Below are 21,707 nucleotides of genomic sequence, written 5' to 3'. Positions count from 1 at the left end.
GTTCATGGGCTTACCTGGGAATAGTATCACCACTTGGGCTCAGATGCAGCAAGCTTTCAATACCAAGTACCGGGACTACTGTAGGTCCAAGGAAACCAAGGGAGAAATCTTTCGGATGACCATGGGAAATGATGAGTCCTTAGAGGATTATGAGGAGAGGTTCCAACTTAGCTATAAACGGGCCAGGTGCACACTTGACCCTGAATCCCTCAAGTTGGTCCTGCTCCGAGGAGTCCCTGAAGACCTCTTAGATACCCTTCACATGTTAGCTAGGGGAGATATTTACCAACTGCCTTATGAGGACATCAAGACTGTGTTTAGAAACCACTCTAGGGCAGCCCGGAAACGAGGTAGAGGAAACCTCCCCTCCGCTGGTATCCCTTTCTCCAAGCATGAGTTTGCAAATCAATTAGAAGATCTTAAGAGTAAGGTGAGACAGACCATTGCCATGCAACTTGACACATTCAGGATCCAGCAGAAGAAGGAAGAAGCCGAGAGGGCCTTGGCTATCTTCTGCCCTAGATGTACAAGGAGACACCCTAAGAACGAATGCCCATTGCATTTGGTTGAAGTTTGTTTCATTTGTGAGGAGGACCATCCCACAAATCAATGTCCAACCTTACCAGGGCTCAAAGCCATGTACCAAGGGACAGAAGCCCCCACTGAACCTCTCTATTTCCTCAACCACAGGAGGCCACAAGGACCTAGACCTTACCAGCAGGGGATGCAAGGGGAACCCCAAGCTTATTACAACCCCAACCAATCGACTCCTATGCCTTCCTGGGGTCCCCCTATTCATCCTTCCTGGTCTATGCCTCCTCCATGGTCTTATCCACCTCAGTACCCTACTCAGCCCACTACTCATTCATACCACTCACATGCCCAGCCAAAGCCTCAGTGGAATGCACCTCAGTCAGGGTGGGGGCCCCAGTACAACACTCCTCCCGCCATTTTGCCTCCACCGCCAGTTCAACCTCAACCATTACCTCCTGCTCCTCCAAGGCAACCTCAAATACCTGCTCAACCGAACCCGAACCCCAACAATAGATAGGCCCAGCAGGTATACATTGGGGAAACATCATACCCAGCCTATGTTGTGGAGATCCAGGAGATCAATCTTCGATCTGGAAAGGCTCTTCCGGATCACCAACCTCCTCCCTAAGAGGACGAGGAAGACAAACAGGAAAGTGAGCCAAAGGCTATTCCACCCTTTCCTGAGAGACTAACAGCCACCACACAACCCAACCCAGAGGAGGATGAGCTTCTGTGATAGCTCAAACAGTTGTGTGTGAAAATACCACTTCTCCAAGCCATCAAGGATGTGCCAATATACAACAAGCTGGTTAAGGAAAAGTGTTTCAAACACCCAGGCAGGCGAAAGAGAGATGCTTCAACCATCAATGTCTTAGGACAACTGTCTGACCTTATGTTAGGACAAGTCATCTGCCCAAAGTACCTAGATCCTGGAAGTCCTGTAGTAGATGTCCACATCAATGGCACCATCATACCTCACACCTTGATTGATTTGGGGGCTGCCATTAAGGTGATGACTAGGGATACCATGCTCAAACTCAATCTTCAGGGTTCCTTGAGGAAGACCTCGACAGTCTTGCAACTAGAAGATCGCTCCACCGTGACTCCCGAAGGGATTGTGGAGGATGTCTTGGTCTCCATCGAGTCTTGGGAATACCCTACAGATTTCTTGGTTCTGCAACCAAAGGCAAAGCTTACTCGATATCCTCTTATTTTGGGAAGGCCTTGGTTAGCCACTGCAGATGCTTACATAAGTTGTCGTGCAGGAAACATGACCATCAAAAATGGTCCTATGTCCAAGAAGCTAGTCCTATACCCTCTTGCCCAACCCTCCTTAGAGCATGACTTACCACTGTGGTTGGAGGAAGGAGAAGAGGATGAGGTGTACTCAGCACCTTTGTGCACGTTAGACACCACTAGAAGAGACCCCCCAACCGAGGATGACTTGATTGAGACCATCCAGAATCCACCTTCCAGTGCACTATCCTTAGAGAAATTGGTGGAGGATGCCCAAGCTAGCACCTTAGTGGACCTTTGTGCCACCAACCCTGTCACTCCCAGAGTCAAGAATGTGGAGTTCGGCCCTGAGAGAACGTTAAAGATCAGCGCCTCCCTATCTCCTTCTCAGGAAGAGGATCTGTGTAGCCTGTTGGCCAGTCATCTAGATGCTTTTGCTTGGAGCTATAAGGAAATGAAAGGAGTCCATCCTTCGGTCTGTACCCATCACATATACATCAAAGAGGATTGTAAACCGGTTAGGCAACCTCAAAGGAGAATGAATCCAGCCCTTAAGGACATTGTCAAGGAAGAATCGCAAAAACTGTTGGATGCCAGATTCATTTACCCCATCTCAGATAGTGAATGGGTGTCCCCTCTGGTGTTGGTTCCCAAGAAAAATGGGAAGTGGAGAATCTGTGTGGACTACCGAGAACTGAACAAAGCTACCAAGAAAGACCATTTCCCTCTACCTTTCATAGATCAAGTGTTGGATGGACTGGAAGGAAAGAAGTTCTTCTCTTTCCTGGATGGGTTTAGTGGGTACAACCAAATTCAAATCAGCCCGAAAGACCAAGATAAGACCACCTTCACTTGTCCTTGGGGTACCTTTGCCTACCGAGTTCTTCCCTTTGGGCTATGCAATGCTCCTGCTACCTTCCAAAGAGCTGTCTTGAGCATCTTCTCGGAGCTGGTCCATGATGCGGTGGAAATCTATATGGATGACTTCACTCGTTATGGGTCCAACTTCCAGGAAGCATTGTCCAATCTGGGAAAGGTCCTAACCAAATGCATTGAGATGAACCTGTCCCTTAGTCCTGAAAAATGTGAATTCCTGATGACTAAAGGGACCGTGCTAGGCCATACCATTTCTTGCCAAGGGTTACAAGTGGATCCTAACAAAATTGCTCTCATCAAGAAGGTTCCACCTCCCCAAAAGGTAAGGTATGTTAGGAGTTTCTTAGGATTAGCAGGGTATTACAGGAGATTCATTAAAGACTTCAGCAAGCTAGCCTCGCCATTGTTTGGCCTGTTGGCAAAAGATGTGGAGTTTAAATGGACTGACGATTGTCAGAGGGCTTTGAATGAATTAAAGGAAAAGTTGGTGCCAGCCCCAATCTTGAGAGGTCCAAACTGGGCCCTACCTTTCCACATCCACACTGATGCCTCGAACAAAGCCATAGGGGCAGCTTTAGGATAGGTTGAACAAAAACTTCTTTATGCCATTTACTTTGTTAGAAAGAACTTGTCCAAAGCTGAACTGAATTACACTGTAACCGAGAAAGAATTCTTGGTTGTGGTCCATGCACTGAACAAGTTCCGACATTATATTACTAGCTATCAAAGCTTTGTACATACGGATCATGCTGCAATTAGATATTTAATGAATAAACCAGATGTGAATGCTCGTATTATTAGATGGTTACTTTTGTTGCAACAGTTTGATTTGACCATTGTTGACAAACCAGGTAAAGAAAATGTTGTTGCTGACTTTTTATCTAGATTGGATTTGTCTGCAGATAAGGATGGAACAGTGGATGACCAGATGCCCGATGAACATTTGTTTTCTATCTCAGTACTCTCTCCATGGTTTGCTGATATAGCAAACTACCTTGTTTAAGCACAGTTCCCTCCGCACCTATCCTCAAGAGTGAAGAGCAGAATCATCAGAAAAAGTGCCTCATTTACTTGGATCGGGGGCAATCTGTTCAAGCTTGGTCCTGATCAGATCTTAAGGAATTGTGTAAGGGAGGAGGAGGTATTTGATATCCTCCTCACCTGTCATGATGGGCCTTGTGGAGGACATTTTGCAGCAAAGAGGACTGCCTTCAAAATCCTACAGGCAGGCTACTATTGGCCCACACTTCATCAAGATGTCAGAAGGTATATCAGCCAATGTGACCAATGCCAAAGAATGGGGAAACCGACTCAAAGGGATGAGATGCCTCTCCAACCTCAAGTGACTCTTGAGCCATTTGAGAAGTGGGGTATGGACTTTGTGGGTCCAATCAACCCTCCTTCGAGGCAAAGGTCTTACATCATTGTGTGCACTGACTACCTGACAAAGTGGGCAGAGACTAAAGCAATCAAGGCAGCAACAGAAGAAAAGGTGGTTGAGTTCTTAAGGGAGAACATCTTCTACAAATTTGGCTACCCAAGAGAGCTGGTCACCGATTAAGGAAGCCAGTTCACATCCAACTTAATTGAAGACCTACTAGCTCATCAAAAAATCAAGCATACGACTTCCACCCCCTATCATCAACAGGCGAATGGGCAAGTGGAAGTCACCAACAGAGCATTGGAAGGGATTTTGACTAAGGTGGTGAGAAGCAGTAGGAAACATTGGGCAGATCGCCTGGTTGAGGCCACATAGGCTTACAACACCACCTGGAAGACCACCACCAGCTTCACACCTTATGAGCTGGTCTATGGGAAGAAAGCTTTGCTGTCCATTGAATTTGAATACAACACTTTGAGGATGGTAGCTCTGCTAGACCTAGATCTCAGCCATGCACAACAAGAAAGGTTATTGCAGCTGAATGGACTGGACAAGCACCAGATGCAGGCCCTCCTTCACTCGGAAGTGGTTCAACTTTAGAGAAAGGTGTGGCATGACCAACACCTCAATGACAAGCAATTTCAGCCAGGAGATTGGGCATTGTTGTATGACTCCAGGTACAAATATTTCAAGGGGAAGCTGAGAACCAGATGGCTGGGACCATATGCAGTGGAAAAATGTCATGATAATGGATCTGTTCTTATTCGGACCATTGATGAGGAAGCCATCCCCATGCTTGTCAATGGGCATCGATTGAAGATCTACAGGAAACCTCTCTGAAGACAAGAGTTCATTAAAACTATGGAGAAATCAGTGTTGGTCATAGAGAAGGGTTCTACCTCTGCTTTGGGCATACCCTGAAAGATCTAAAAAAAAAAAAATAATAATAATAAAGATCCTTGGGTGAAAACCTCTCTGAGGCTCCCAAGGCAGGTGGTAGGGGTGAAAACCTCATTGAGGCACCCCTATTGTCTTTCAAAAAAAAAGAGAAATTTTTTTGAAAAAGATCCTTGAGTGAAAACCTCTATGAGGCACTTAAGGCAGATGGCAAGGGTGAAAACCTCATTGAGGCGCCCCTGCTATCTTTCAAAAAAAAAGAGAAAAAAGAGAAAAGAAAAAAACAATAAGCAAAAAAAGAGGACAACAAGTTTATAATGTGAAATTTCATGCAGGTTGCAGGTGTTCTATGAAGGAGAGGAGGTCTTTTAACGCAAAGCCAAAGGTCCTTGTCATGCTGCCAGGAGACCTAGCCAGCACCTCCTCCGAGAATACTCATCTTCTCCAATGTATGGGCATGATTTCATCACAGCTTAAGTCTTCTACAGGAAGATGCAGACTTTCTACAGGAAGGTGCAGACTTTCTACAGTAAATGCAAACTTTCTACAGGAAGTTCTGTATTTCTACAGGAAGGTGCAGACTTTCTACAGTAAATGCAAACTTTCTACAGGAAGTTCTGTATTTCTACAGGAAACTTCCTGTAGAAGTTCAGGACACCCCAGAATTAATTTTATGAGGAGATATAACGACCAGGGATCGGTTTGGACGCATGCAAGCTACTGTTGTCACCCTTACACACTGTTGTCACCTCTTTCTACCATCCCTGGAAACATGCAATGAAGTTACCTGCACCATCAAAGCAGATCATTGAGTTATAAGGAGAAAGCAATTTTTAAGAATGAAAAAACGCTGAGATGTCATACCATATCCATCCCAGCCATCCATGAGCTCTGTGAGCGTGATCGTGAGGCCATTGCCTTCGTCGTGCAGCATGCACCCGAGGAGGAAAGACTGTTACAGGACATCCTGCAGGAGTCCCATAACAGTTGAGCCCGCTAGAGTGTACACTATTCACAGCACTTGCCACATGCAATGAAAACGCGGGCGCATGCAGCCAAAGCATCAAATTTATCCTCAGCAGCCTGCGAATATGAACCTCCGGGCCTGTGCAAATCCACCAGCAGCAAGTAAATCCACTCATCGTCGTCCAAGAACCGAAAAATCGTGTTCCGACCGCACAGGTAAGTGCCTCAACCCTTTCTTCTGTCGAATCGCATGAATTTTACTTTGAAAATGTTTGCAAGTGTGAAGTGAATGGGTTGAGCGGTTGTATGGCCATTCGACTGGCCACGTTGACCAGTTAATGGTCTAGTCAGATGTTTGGGTAGTGGTCGTGGCAAAAGAAACGGGCAGTCCACACGTGAGAGCAATCCCGTTGGAAAAACGAGTTTTAACAGAAGAGACGGCGGCGGATCTGCGGGGAATGATGCGGCAGTAATGGAACTTGCAGGCGAATGATGGAATGATGTCGTCCAACGGTCTGGCAGGGACAGCTCACCCCCGCGCCACGGATTCCGCCGATTCAAATCTAATCGGCTAGATTGCCACCCCATGCATTTATCATTCACCATTTGAGACTCGAGTGATCATCCGGATCCCTCTGCAGCTCGACACTCCAAGTATTTGGCCATTTGAACGCCTGTGAAGCAACACCAAGAACGCAAACCCACTGCAGTAACCTCCAGGATTTGCGCGCTGTTCCTACATGAAAGTTGTTTCTACAGGAAATCGGGTTCCTCACGTCAAAAGGTGGTGGATTAAAAAGGTAAGCTTGAACTCTCCATGCAAGTGGTTTTGGGGGTGGCATAATCGACGTCTATAGTCTGGTCGTAGAAAATTTTTGCAATTAGTGTCTTCTGTTGCATGAATTGTCGTCCTACATGATGTCAGTGTAATTAAGCTGTGTTAAGGTCCTCGGGAGATAAGCTTCGTGAATTATATGCATGACAGAAGCGTAATTCTACGCTCTGTCCCAGTAGGCCAAATTTCTTCCACATTCGCCACCTCTAGCTAACGCAGTGGTTTTTCACCATGCCGGGTGGGTTCATCAGAAGGGAACCAACTGATTCAACGAAGTTAAGAGAAAATCCTGAGGTGGTGGATCTCTTCACGCGAGCACAATGGATATCCTTCTGTGACAAATTGCAGGGCTATGACGACGAGGTGGCAGAGGAGTTTTTGCAAGCTCTGAGGCCGAAATCCAAAACATTGGCCACCGTTAACTTCAGGGGTTTGAGCCTCAAACTCACCCCACAATTCAACAGCCGAGTTACGGAGCTCCCAATGGGATTACCATGGGATAAAGAAGAAAGGAAATTGGTCCAACAGGCTAAGAAAGAATTCTTTCCACCAGAGGAGGAATTCTCAGAAGATAAAAATGGGGTTCGTAGAACCAGTTTACTGCCACCGTGGAATGAAGTTAGCCTGCAGATTATGAAGCACATCACCTGCGAAGGCCGTTTTAGCATTGTATACAGGTACCATTTTCGGTTACTCACTGAATTAAGGCACCAGATGGATATACCTGTAGAAAACAAACTCAGTCTTCCCTACTTTCTATTACAGACTCTGATTGAGTGTGCCACCATGTTGAAAGAAGGCACACCAGACCAGGTAGCCCACCATGGACTCATCAAACTCCTCGTGGAGGATGCGCTCCACACATACAAGGTTCGTCTCTCATGGGAAGCCTTCAGAAATTTGACAAGGGATGGTGATATAAAGATGCTGACCGAAGAGCTCGGTTCATCTAGCAGTGAGGAGAAAGAGTCAGTGCCCGCAGGGAAGAAAGAAACAAGCCAGAAGACCTCGACCACGGAGCAGAAGAAAAACCAAGAGAAGAAACAAGATAAAAAGGGTGCCAAAGAGAAAGATGACACACCAATTTTGACGGCAAGAGAGAAAAGGTTGCAAAGCAGAGTGGACAAGGCTGAGAAGGTCCACATCAGCAAAAGTGCCTCGACAGAATCCGCAACCAAGTCAAAAAGCAAAACTCATGCAGCAAAGCAAACCAAGGCGGTGACACCTATTTCTACAGGAAAACCGAAACCGGATTCTACAAGAAGCCCGAAATTAACTGAAAAAGGTTCTTCTACAGGAAGCCCGAAATTGAATAAAACAAGGCCTTCTACAGGAAGCCCTGAAAAAGTGAAACCCAAGGAGAAGAAAGCTGACATTCTAGCAAGGGAGGCAGCAGCTGTGTTGGTCGCCCTCAGCACACCTCCTAAGCCAAAGGAGAAGAGAAAGAGGGAGACCCCTCTATATTTTAAAGCTAGAAGAAGTGTGAGAATAAAGACGGGAAAGCCACAGCCTCCGTCCAACAGCCCGATCATTATTGAAGATGCCCCTACTTCGACCAAGGAAAGGTCCCCCTCGAGAATATCAGTCACCTATGGGAGGGGGACCCCGAAGAAAACTACGTGGCAAGAAAGGTTAGACCAATTGACTGCAAAAGCTCGGCTACAGGATGCTGAAGATGCTCTACAGGAAACCTTAGCCAAGCTTAAAGAAACTGAGAGAATGGAAGGAGAAGCACCCTTATCACCACCAATACAGGGTGAAGTAGAGCCACCAAAGGAAGTGGAGAAAGAACATATACCAGAGCCCAGCCTGTTGTGGGGAAAAATGCCTATGCAGGACGATCCTATCCAACTAAGGTGTCACAGTGCCTTAGCAAAAAACAGAAACAACTATTCTAGTATTCTTCCTTTATGAATTAAGAATGAAGAGAGATGGATGGACTAACCGGTGTCTTCCGTTTGTCCCTCGATCTGGTTTCTCTTCTCTTTGAGAGTTCCCAGCTACTTGCCTTCTCGCTCGCCCAACTTCAACAAGTCCCTGCAAGATCACAAGAAGAGAACACTACACAAAGACGTAGATTCATATTCATAACTAGTTCAGGATTAGAAATAAACTAAACATACTAATGCAATCATACATCTAAGATACATCAGTATATAGGAGAAACCAAGATAGCTTTATTGATGAATAACAAGGTTCAAGAGGAGATACAACCAAGAGGGCTCCAATCCAGCATCTCCTTCCCAGCAAATGAAATTCCTATCTTCACCTCCCTTCAAAGCATTAAGCACCCAATGATTCCAATCTCAAACCAACAGTAATTCTTTGCAATAACAAAATTCCAGCCTCCAGGATCTCATGGAGGAGAGATCCATATATAGATGTTTGGAGAGAGGATGAGTCAACTTGAGATCTGACTAGTGTCCTCTCCCTCTGTCAGTTCTTGCTTCCACTTGGAGACTAAGAGCCTCTCACTCATCACTAGTCGAATTCATTGAGGCAAGTGTCATTGGAGAAGATTCTGGAAGCTTCCAGGGTCTTTCCACCTCGTTGAATGAACTTGCCATTTGTCACTTCCCGCTCAGCGCACCCTGGTAGTGCTTCTACCTGCGTTGCAGTGCACCTAGCCAATGTAATCTCTGCATTTCAGCGCAGAAAGCTAGTGGAGCCTCTGAATTGATCCTCCATTGACTTGTTTTTGAGCAGTTTCTGGTGGAGAACTTCTGTGAATTGCTGTGGTTTGTTAACCTTGTTTCTCTAGGGGTATGAACAACATGTTTAGGGACTTTGGATCCCTTAGATTATGGACATTTCATGCTTATAGCTGTAAGGCACAAAAATGTCTATAACAGTTGCCCCCTAAAGTATGAGGCCGTTTATCGAGTGAAATGCTTTATTAGGAGGATCCGAAGTTCATCCAATGCTGGGAGGAGACCTGTAATAAGATACAATACAATACATTATTTTTCATATTGCTTTCATGATTTAGCTGAGGCGGGCATTCCCATGCTCAGCTTTATAAATTCATTTTTCTGTACATAGAACAGACAATCGTCTGATGGTAGACTGATAATTTTGATGAAATTATCATCCTTTGGGTAGGATGATTATCTGTTGCAATGATGTAGATGTCAATGTCTTTATCTTTCCTGAATATATATCGCAGCCCGGATAGATGAAACTAGATCCGGGGTCTTCAAACTCATTCGATCTTCACTCTAAGTACAAGTCGATCCATGTGAGAAATGTTCTGAAGTCGAACATGTAAAGACATCGCTTTATTACCGGTCAATGAGGTAAACCATTAACAAGCGCGAGAGGAATCACCGATAATGATAATGACCCTCAAGGTACTGCAGTACAATTCACGTGGTGTGAATAAAGGACTTGGCGTCGAACACCACGCAAAATATTTTGGTTGAAGGTCATTGATGTATACCTGTCGCCGGAAGTGAGAAACTTGCCATTGAGGCATGCAAGATTCAAAGTACTGAAGGGGGTGTTCCTAGATCAACTTCTTGGATAATGAGCTGATGTCGACAAGAAGCGATCCATCAAAGGAGGGCCTTAATGAATCCCACATCAACGACACGGAACGGAGCTAATGATTTTGATGGAGACGAAAACGATCTGATGACATATGATTCAGGGTGGCAGTCATTAAAGGATGAAGGATAATGTACGACAGTGGATGGGACACGATTGACTTCTCTGAATGACTTCTCTTGAACATATGGCGAAACTTATGCGATGGATCGGTAGCATCACCCCAAATACGGATGGTATGGTGAGACCATGGTCATGTGACCGGTGAATGAAACAACCCAACCCGATTGTGGTACGAAGGAAAAGTGTCATGTTCAAGAGAAACTTGCTACCATCAAAGTTTTCTTGAGTTTCTCCCAATTTTTCCCAGTCATTTCTGACCAGTACCTCTTTATTTTTGTCAAGCTTGAGGAGGATAACATATGCTTGTTCTATAATTTGCCCTTCGGGCAAACCCATCGCTATGTTTTAACGAGCCTAGCGATAGTGAAACTCGTTCTCGTCTAAAGACAAGTTTGTCGCTATTAATGCTTTTTAACGAGTCTAACGACAAAGATAACTCGGTCCTTTTCAATTTTAGAGAGTCTGAAAAGGTATGTAAAGGTAACTACAAAGTTCCTTTTTCGTCATCTAATCCCTTAAGTCCGAAAAAGTATAAAACTATACAGAAGGGATGAGTTTTCAATAGTTTTAATGAGCCGAACAAAACAAGCGCTCGATCTTTTTGTGAAATAATCCCTCAGGTCCAAAAAGATTAAAATCTAGAGGAGGGATAGCACTTCCGGTCGCTTTAACGAGCTGGAAGGCCAAAACTCGGCAATCTTTTCATATTTTACGAGTCAGATGAAAAGAGCTTAAAGAAGACTCGTCTTTTGAGGAACGAGTGATGAAACGGGTTAGCAGCTGATTCCAGGTAAGCTTTGGAATTTTCCAATCACGGCAGTGTCACAAGGATGGCTAGTGAAATCACTCTTCGCAGCTGTTCCTTAAAATGGGTAAACAATGAAATGGAGGTGAATGACCGGCCAATGGAAAAGTGGAGGTGACGGTGCAAACACGACCAAGGCTTTAATGGCTGATAATTTACATTCGCAGTGGTTATTTACCGGGTAGTTCATTTTTTAACGAGCTTAAACGCGAATTGAAACACTTGCTCGGTCTTATGTTTATTTTTTAACGAGCATGAACTATGTGCTAAAACTGCTCGATTTTATGTTTATTTTTTAACGAGCATGAAATATACGATAAAACTGCTCAAATCTTGCGTTTATTTTTTAACGAGCATGAACTGTGTGCTAAAACTGCTCGATTAATCCAGTCATATGATAAGAATGTCTCATCGAAGATGCTATTTTTTATGGAGCTTAGATCTTACAAAGCTTTGCTCTGGATCCTTTCGTTATGCAAGTTCGGAAATGACTAATCCTAAGAGTTTAAAGGGTTACACCTACAGGTTTAAAGGGAGGACCTAAAAATTTAAAAAAATAAATAGCCGCCCCTTGCTTGCACTCCAAAAGGTTTGCATGCCCCCAGGTATAAAGTACGATTTCAAGGTTACCCCTCAATTTGCAGATAAAACATTTGTTCTACCAGGAAAGGCCTACCTCTTTCAGGTTACCCAAAGATTGTTTCATTTGCACAGCAAACAAGACACTTCTTCAGCGATGCCTACCGAAATAGACAAAGGTGAGAGACTTCGTCTGTCAACTCACATAACTTTGACAAAAGAATCTTATTCTAGAACAACCCCTCTTCCATGCTGGACGGGGTACGGACTAGTCATATTCTCCCGCGGAAACCTACCTTATACCCAAAGTTTTCCTGTTGAAGCAGACAAGGACGCATGCCCCCTGGGTTCCAGTCATATCCTTCCGAATCACTCACGCTCATCGGGAGGACGGACCGTGGGTTGAGACATTTCTTGCGTGAAGAGACCATTTGGGGATGGTGGATGAATATTTGCGATGCGTGATCCGGGAAATAAAAGTTGGTCCACAAGCTTGACCACTCTTCCTTCGTGCGGGAAACACATTACTCTAAAGAGTGAGGAGACGATGGCACCCATGAAATATATATAGTCTCGTCCAAGGAGTAGGTTATAATCCAAGGGTCCTTGAACGACCATCACGTTCATTTGAATGGTCTTCCCTTTCAATGTGATTGGCACATTGGGAAGAATCCCTAAAGGTCGACTGGTTCCTTTATCAAAGCCTGTCAGATTTCTCATTTCAGGAAAAAGCACTCGCGAACCAAGCGCTTTCCAAGCAATAGAGGAAATGATACTCACAGATGCCCCCTCATCAATGATGGTGCTAGCCATTACCATTCTGTATATTTGAATGATAATTCTGAATGGTATGCTTGCTGGCAACCGGGGTCTGCCTAGTTGATTCCTGTCGAAGGATACAACTAGGTTGCTTGGTGGTGGGACCGAATAGACGGCCGGGTATGACTCTGATGAAGTTCCTTCCTGCGATAAAGGAATGGGCAAATTGCCCCCTTGTTCGTTGGAGTCTCTGTTGATGAAGAGAATTTGGACGGTGTCGTCTTTATTCTCTTATGTGATGGTATCATTCGAAAATAGAACCTCTGAAGGTAAGACCGGGTAAACTACCGCCTCGAGCTTTTGACTTTCGTCAGGTATGGATTCGGATGGTTCATCCTCAATGATAGGTGCTTCGGCTGACCACCTGAGCGGGCCAGCCGGGTTCTCAACTGGTGGAGGACTTGGCAGGAGTTTTTGGTATCTAGGAGGAAGTCGCGCTGGTAAAACTAGGCGATCTTCCAAAACTCTTTTATCCTCGTCTAAGAAGGGACAACGGTGGATGGTATGGTCACCTTCACACAGTTTGCAGGGAAATCTAGCTTTCCCTCTCTGTCCTGTGGCTTCACTTTCACTAGTTGACGGTGTGCTGTCAACATGGCTATCAGAGGTTGACTCCACTGAATTGTGCAAACGGGGAGACCAGTCCCTTAGTATCCGAGGGATGCAGGGACAATCTCTGTGGAAGTGGTCTCCCTTTCATATGACACATGGCGATTTAGGCCTAGTCAGTGTTGTGTGTGGATTTCTGTCAGACGACACTTGTTTGCCCCCAGTCACTTTTGGCTCCTTCTTCTTCTTCTCTTTCTTCTTCTTTTCCTTCTTCTCCTTAGGAACTTGGTTTTTTGTTTTACCAGTTCCGTCAAGCGAAGAGGAAGGAGGAGAAGAAAAATTAGATGAAGTAGAAGGTTGGTGGGTAACTCTGGTCTGGTCTAACTGTTGATTCGACTGTTCAGGAATAGTGGTGTTCTGAACGACATTGGTTGAAAAGAGCCAGACCGGCAAGCCAATTGTCAGTCCTGGAAGCGACAATGTGGCCATATGGGGCGCACCAACATCTCCCCAACAGGAGAAGGGACTAGGATTTCCACCAAGGGGAATTGCTTGGTTGGTGTGCTCCATTTTCTCAACCTAAAGATCAACGCAGGAAGAAGGGGTGATTGTTCCATTTAAAATAAATTTTAACGACGCTTTAGACACAACTTGCTTTTTCAATTTTAAAGAGTCGAGAAAAAGCTAAAGATGACTCTAGTCTCCTTCGATGTTTTAACGAGCCCGAAGTGACAAATGCTCGGATGGACTTTTTCCATTATAGAGTCTGAAAAAGGCCACAAGGAACTGCTCTGGAGTTCTAGGTATAGGGTGTGCCAAAATTTTCGCAAAACCGCAGAATACTTTTTAAGGTACGGGCGGTCAATCTTCCTGAATGCTGTGTTCAGTGCATTGCGATCAGTAGGGCGGCCGACACGGCTTCCTAAGGATAAAGATTTTATGCATATAGGGGTCTCCCAATATATACTCGACGGTACGTGGGAGCACAGTCCATACTGGCGCTATTGTCCCTTAGGAGGAATCACCCACCATTAGCGAGATCGACAGTCACCAGGATTTACGCCGCCGGAACACGTCTCTAGCCTAGACCTCTATGTTGTGCGTTAAGTTACAAAGCATTGTTAAGTTCATTCAATTTATTTTAGGTTGATCTTTTTGGAAGTTTGCCTTTTTGGATCACTAGGAGATGTATGATACAATTCCTAAATGCAGTCTAAAGATGATAAGCAAGCTTTTATATCTTTTCAACAATGAAAATCCTAGCTACAAAGGGAAAAGAAAGACACCATCTTTTCTCAAAGAGCAATCAGCACACTCTAATGCACTTTTCCTAAATCAAGCATGCAAACTATCAAGATCCAAATGCACAATGCGGGTGTTTGTTTTCCGCTTTCTTAATATTGATGCCTAAAAAGAAATATTTTTGTACAACTTTGAATTTGCGTTTAAATGACAAATACAAACAATTTTACTTTTTCTAAATCAGAAAGGGTAGAAGAGAATACAACACTTTACGACTTTCGAAATGAAGACTTGTTTTGACACTTAAAAGAGACAAACTCAAACCAAAAGAAAAAGTAAATGTATAATCAACTGTAAACAGCCAATGAACTCTCTCCTAAGATCACAATCAACAGATCTGAATCAAGGGCTACAGGATGATTATTTCACTCTTGCAAAGGAAAACTGTAAATGACGCCACAAACACATAAAAACACTCACAGTATTTTTGTACAAAAGGAGGCGAAATTTAAGCAGAGAAAAGGAGTTATCAGACAGGTACCTATGATGGTTACGGGCTGCAAAAAATAAGAGATCAAAACAAGGAAAAACAGAGCAGAGAACCCCAGCTGCAGAAGGCCTAACTAGATCAACGCACCCTCAACACAAAGGTTTTGAAATTCAGCGCAGGTAGCCTTCACGGGACCTGCGTTGAAATGCAGAATCTCTTCCCAGAGTCTGCGCTGAAGGAGAAACGAGAGTTCCTCATTGGGTTCTGGGTCACAGTTTGCTGATTAATCTACGGTTTGAGGCCAAATAAAAGCAACGAGCAAGGTACAATCAAAGGGATGCTTTGAGGGAGGACTAAGATCTATCACAAAGGATCATCAAATCATTTGTGAGTCCATTGTTCAGATCATAGACAAATCCAGTGATTGGATCAAAGCAGCAGCTGTCTACTTTTCATCTGAGAATAGCAGATGCAGTTCGATTGTTGCTGTTGAGTCTATGAAACAAACAATGATAGAGACACAAATAAAATGACTAAATAGATCTCCCCAGCGGAGTCGCCAATTTGTTGTGGGGAAAAATTCCTGTGCAGGACGATCCTATCCACCTAAGGTGTGATAGTGCCTTAGCAACAAACAAAAACATCTATTCTAGTATTCTTCCTTTATGAATTAAGAATGAAGAGAGATGGATGGACTAACCGGTGTCTTCTGTTTGTCCCTCGATCTGGTTTCTCTTCTCTTTGAGAGTTCCCAGCTACTTGCCTTCTCGCTCGCCCAGCTTCAACAGGTCCCTGCAAGATCATAAGAAGAGAACACTACACAAAGACATAGATTCATATTCATAACTAGTTCAGGATTAGAAATAAACTAAACATACTAATTTAATCATACATCAAATATACATCAGTATATAGGAGAAACCAAGATAGCTTTATTGATGAATAACAAGGTTCATGAGGAGATACAACCAAGAGGGCTCCAATCCAGCATCTCCTTCCTAGCAAATGAAATTCCTATCTTCACCTCCCTTCAAAGCATTAAGCACCCAATGATTCCAATCTCAAACCAACAACAATTCTTTGCAATAACAAAATTCCAGCCTCCAGGATCTCATGGAGGAGAGATCCATATATAGATGTTTGGAGAGAGGATGAGTCAGCTTGAGATCTGACTAGTGTCCTCTCCCTCTATCATTTCTTTCTTCCACTTGGAGACTAAGAGCCTCTTACTCATCACTAGTCGAATTCATTGAGGCAAGTGTCATTGGAGAAGATTCTGGAAGCTTCCAGGGTCTTTCCACCTCATTGAATGAACTTGCCATTTGTCACTTCCCACTCAGCGCACCCTGGTAGTGCTTCCACCTGCGTTGCAGTGCACCTAGCCAGTGTAATCTCTACATTTCAGCGCAGACAGCTAGTGGAGCCTCTGAATTGATCTTGAATTGACTTGTTTTTGAGCAGTTTCTGGTGGAGAACTTCTGTGAATTGCTGTGGTTTGTTAGCTTTGTTTCTCTAGGGGTAGGAACAACATGTTTAGGGACTTTGGATCCCTTAGATTATGGACATTTCATGCTTATAGGTGTAAGGAACAAAAATGTCTATAACACAACCCTCAGCCAAGTTTGAGTTCATATTACACCTTTTTAGAGGCTGGCAAAATTATACCTCAGAAATTTACTGTGCCACTATTTTTTGCATTGGAGGAAGAAAGAGTCCGTACACACACGTGGATGAAAATAGGCAAGTCAAAGGGTGTGGGGGACATAGGTCCCTTACAGGAGTAGCTCAATGAGGCCAGAAGTGAATTGTCCATGGCTAAACACGTGGCAAATTGCCAACGAGTGTTCCTACAGGAAGAAAACCAGAAGCTGAGATTGCGGCTACAGGAGCTGAGGACAGGGACAGGTACATCCTCCAAGGACACCACAGAAGAACAGCAAGGCAAAAAGGAACTGAACACCGGTCTTGGGGAGCCAACCACACTTCTACAGGAAGCAGAACAGCGAGCACAAATTGAGGTGCAAGCTCTCAGAGAATAGCTGCAGCAGAAAGAAGCACAATTGGCCTGCATGGCCAGCTGGGCCATGTATGCTATCCAATGCAGGCAGCTGACCAAATCCTATGGCTTGTACTTGAAAGACCAATGGTTGCAATTCCAAATCAATACCTTGGCGCAAAGAGGTATCTCTCAGCTCCAAGACCCGCAGCAATTCACTGAAGTATGCAGTACTAGTTCATCAGAGGATAAGGCCAAATCAGCGGAGTTCTACCTCCATAATCTGGCCCTGCCTAATGTAGTTTCATGGGATCCCAATACGGCCTTGGGAGATATGAAATTAATGGCATTAGCCTCATGGCTGAACCATGAGGAGAAAAGAGCAGCAGAAGCCAAAGCGATCATGAACCGAGAGCTGAACGAGCCATTGCTCATCAGACCAGAACCAGGGGATCCAGTTGCACTAATCTCGGCACACCAACATTTGTCCACTGACCCTCAAGCTTCATTAAGATATATGGATCAACAGGCCCAAGCAATAGCTCATTTTGAGGACATGGAGAGACTGTTAGGAGACAACGTTGTCCAAGCATGCACCCGCAGATGGAATACATTGGCACACAGTCTGAAAATCCGAGAGTATCATACCCCAACTCGGATGAGGGAAGCTCTGGTACGTGTAGCCCTCTATAAGAAATCCATGCAAAACCTCCAAGCCAGTTGGATTGGCCTTAAACTCAGCCCACCATTGCTGCTAGGATTGATGGAAGGCAGCACAAAGAAAGATGATAATGAACAGTGGGAAGAGGTAAACAGAAGGGCTAGGTTTCATATCAGCAAGGAGGACACTACTAAAGAGGCTTGGGATGTAAGGGTAGCAGTAAAGGCAATGAAGGATGAAGAGTTGGACTAGTTGCTCAAGGATGAGCAAATATTTTAGCTGGGGGGTGATGATGAGCCCCAAATTTTGGTAACATTTTGGGCTCATTTGGCCTACTTACCTTGCTCAACCCTTCATTTTCTATCACTTATGCATCATTTCTTAGTATATTCATGTTATTTGTAGGAAGAAGGGCAGTCATTATGCCTATGTGGCTAATACATGATTATTTCAGGTTTTTTGACATTAAATGGAGCAAAGACCACGCAGATGGAGACAAGGAGACAACCAAGGTGGCATTGCGGGTTTGTAGGAAGGTTGTCCAAGGCCTTGAATGACCTTCCTCGTGATCTCCACCCCAACTCCGAGCTCCAACAGCTATCACCACCGAGCTAGAAGGAAACCAACGGATTCTACAGGAACAACAGTTTACTTTTAGTTGGACAGCCAAGCCCCACTAATGTAGGAGGCCAACTTGGCCCTCATCATGTATAAATATTGAGGCTGTAGCCTTCGATGGGAACTTTTGAACCTTTGTTGCAGATTTTGAATCACGAGCTATAGCTTTGTTTTGCTTTGTAAGCCATTTTTGGCATGTTGTTAGACTTATGATTATGATCTTTTAATAAAAGGCAGGCAGATTTGAGTTCAATTCTGTGTTCTTAGAGGAGCTATAGCTCTCAGGTTTGGGCCCAAATGTTATAGACATTTTTGTGCCTTACAGCATTGAGCATGAAATGTCCATAATCTAAGGGATCCAAAGTCCCTAAACATGTTGTTCCTACCCCTAGAGGAACAAGGCTAACAAACCACAGCAATTCACAGAAGTTCTCCACCAGAAACTGCTCAAAAACAAGTCAATTCAGGATCATGTCAATAGCTCCACTGGCTATCTGCCTTGAATGTCAAAGCCAACACTGGCTACCTGCGCTGAATGTCAAAGCCAACACTGGCTACCTGCGCTGAGCGAGATTGGACATGTGGCAAGCTCATTTCTCAAGGTGTCAAAACCCAGGAAGCTTCCAAAATGACACTTGCCTCAGGGAATTCGACTGGTGATGAGTGTTATGAAACCAGCTCAAGAAAAGATAGAAAAGATAGATCAACACCTTAGAATTCAGCCTCTTCGAGGGGGCAACCTCCTTTACATTACATAAATGAACAATTCTTGGATGATACAAATGACAAAACCTCCTTTCTATATATAGGAGTCTAAGGAGTCACAATATAATCCAGTCGACCTAACAATAATAATATAAAGCCACAATAATAAAAATAGTGGGCTTCTATGGGGCACAGTAGTAACAATATGGGCACTACATGGGTACATCAATATGATAAGTGGGTTTTACTAATAACAATAAGGGGTTACACTAGTAGTATAGGGGCCTAACATGCCCCTCTCCTTCAAAATGCGTTGTCCTCAACGCTTGAGTAGTTCTTGATGCTTCTGTATAAAATTCTTGTCCTCCCATGTGGAATATTCAGCGGGTAAGTTCTTCCACTTGATGAGATACTCTGAAATTGATCGATTTCGTAGCTGTCGGGTTCTTGTTTCTATGACTGCTCTAGGTTCCAATATGATTTTTCGTTCCTCTTCAATTTCTAGCAATATTGTTTGAATTGGGATCTTTTGCAACTTTTGAATAAGTGGCCATACTTCTTCATCCTTCTTCCATTCATCCCTTGCTTTGTTTATCCAATCTGGTTGGATAATAGAAATAGCACAAAACAATGCTCCCACATCCTCATCCTTGAAGAGTCTTCCCATTCGGTAAGGTTGCCATTTTTTAAGTGCATGTAGTATTGCCAACGTTTCCTTCTCATAAATATCTCGCTTGAGATGTAGCGGAAAAAATAACCAATCACCTACATCAAAAAAAATTGCACTACGATGTTGATCTACCTGTTGTTTCATTTGATTTTGCACCGAAGTGGCGTTATCCTTTAAAAGTTGGAGAACTTGTTGTTGATGCTCGATGTGATCTTTCACTGCTTGAACCTTTTTCTTCTTGATATGTCCTTCTATCTCTAGAGGTTGAGGAGTGGTAATTTCTTCCAATCCTTTACAAGATATGGTTAGATTCATTTCTTGATGCTCGATGTGATCTTTCACTTCTTGAACATTTTTCTTCTTGATATGTCCTTCTATCTTGATAGTTTGAGGAGTAGTAATTTCGAACAATGAATTAGAAGATATGGTTGGATTCATTTCTTCTTTCTCGATGTGATCTTTCACTTCTTGCACCTTTTTCTTCTTGATATGTCCTTCTATCTTGAGAGTTTGAGGAGTGCTAATTCTTGCCAATGCTTTACAAGATATGGTCTGATTCGTTTCTTCTTTCTCTGGGGTGGAATCTTGGCGTATATCTTCTTCTTTTGATGTTTCTTGATCCTTTTCTTCCTCCTCTTCATATTCTATGTAAAATAATTTCTTCTCAGCACACTTATGACCTTTAGTGCATTTTCTATCACAATTGTAACAAAGCCCTTTTTCTCTTTTTTCTTCCAATTGTTGTGGTGTAACCCTTGTAGGTTGTGGAAGGCTAGGAGAAACAACACTTCCATCTTTATAGTTGTGAGGGGTATGCTTCTTGGTTTCCATAATTTTGCTTTCCACTATGTCACAAATCCCTTTTACTCTTTCCAATTGTTGTGGTGTTGTTGTAAAGAAGGTGTTGCTCTTTGTATCCTCATAATGTGCTATCATTTCCTCCGTGAAAATTGACCCCGTAACAAGTTGTTTATGAGAACAAAGCCCTTTGTACCATAAAAATTGATCTGGTTCTAAATATGAAGATGCAATACATACATTTTGTAACAGTTTTACACCATGTAGATCAAAATATTGCTCCATCTGAAGTATCCAATTTACCGGATCCTTGCCATCAAACTTCCTCATCTTGCTTTTTCTTAATTTTAGGAGCTCGACCTTGAAACAATTGTAAATCTGTACTTTTGGATCTTTAAGTTTTGAAATTGCAACCTGTAGTAGCCCTCTGTTTCCTCTTTCTAATTCCACTAGTCTGATCCAAATTGGATTCTCCAAGAAAGAGTTATGCACAATCTCCCGCAGTGACCTGATTGTAGACTAGTTCAGTAGAACGAACTTGTATGAAGTGCCACGTGTCACTGTTTCAAGCTTTGAATCTGAAAAATATATAAAAGAAAAATACAGTCCATCCTATTTCTTTACTTTCTTGTGAAATTTCAATCTGATGCTTAGAAAGAAAGTTATGACGATTTTCCCCAGGTCACCTGTTTGGAATGTAATTCAGGAGTCTGCAAAAAGACCAACTTCCTCAGATCATATCTCCGCAATTATCACGTGAAAAGCTCTGAAATTCAGACCCAAGGTTCAGCGCGATTTCTTCTCAAATGGGTTTTTTTTTGCGACTTCTGAAACGTCACCGAAAAACGTTTATAGCGAAAATGCCACGATGACCTGTTTGAAGCAGCGAAACCCTAGAATCCAAAGCTCTGATACCAAATGTTATGAAACCAGCTCAAGAAAAGATAGAAAAGATAGATCAACGCCTTAGAATTCAGCCTCTTCGAGGGGGAAACCTCCTTTACATTACATAAATGAACAATTCTTGGATGATACAAATGACAAAACCTCCTTTCTATATATAGGAGTCTAAGGAGTCACAATATAATCCAGCCGACCTAACAATAATAATATAAAGCCACAATAATAACAATAGTGGGCTTCTATGGGGCACAATAGTAACAATATGGGCACTACATGGGTACATCAATATGATAAGTGGGTTTTACTAATAACAATAAGGGGTTACACTAGTAGTATAGGGGCCTAACAATGAGTAAGAGGTTCCAAATCTCCAAGTGGAAGCAAGAACCTCCAAGTGGAATCAAGAACTGACAGAGGGAGAGGACACTAGTCAGATCTCAAGCTGACTCATCCTCTCTCCAAAACATCTATATATGGA

Source organism: Pinus tabuliformis, chromosome 2_2 (assembly GCF_031772625.1).
Source record: "Pinus tabuliformis cultivar Carrire ecotype Pingquan chromosome 2_2, CPIR1, whole genome shotgun sequence".
NCBI lineage: Eukaryota > Viridiplantae > Streptophyta > Pinopsida > Pinales > Pinaceae > Pinus > Pinus tabuliformis.
This window is presented reverse-complemented; position numbering follows the sequence as displayed.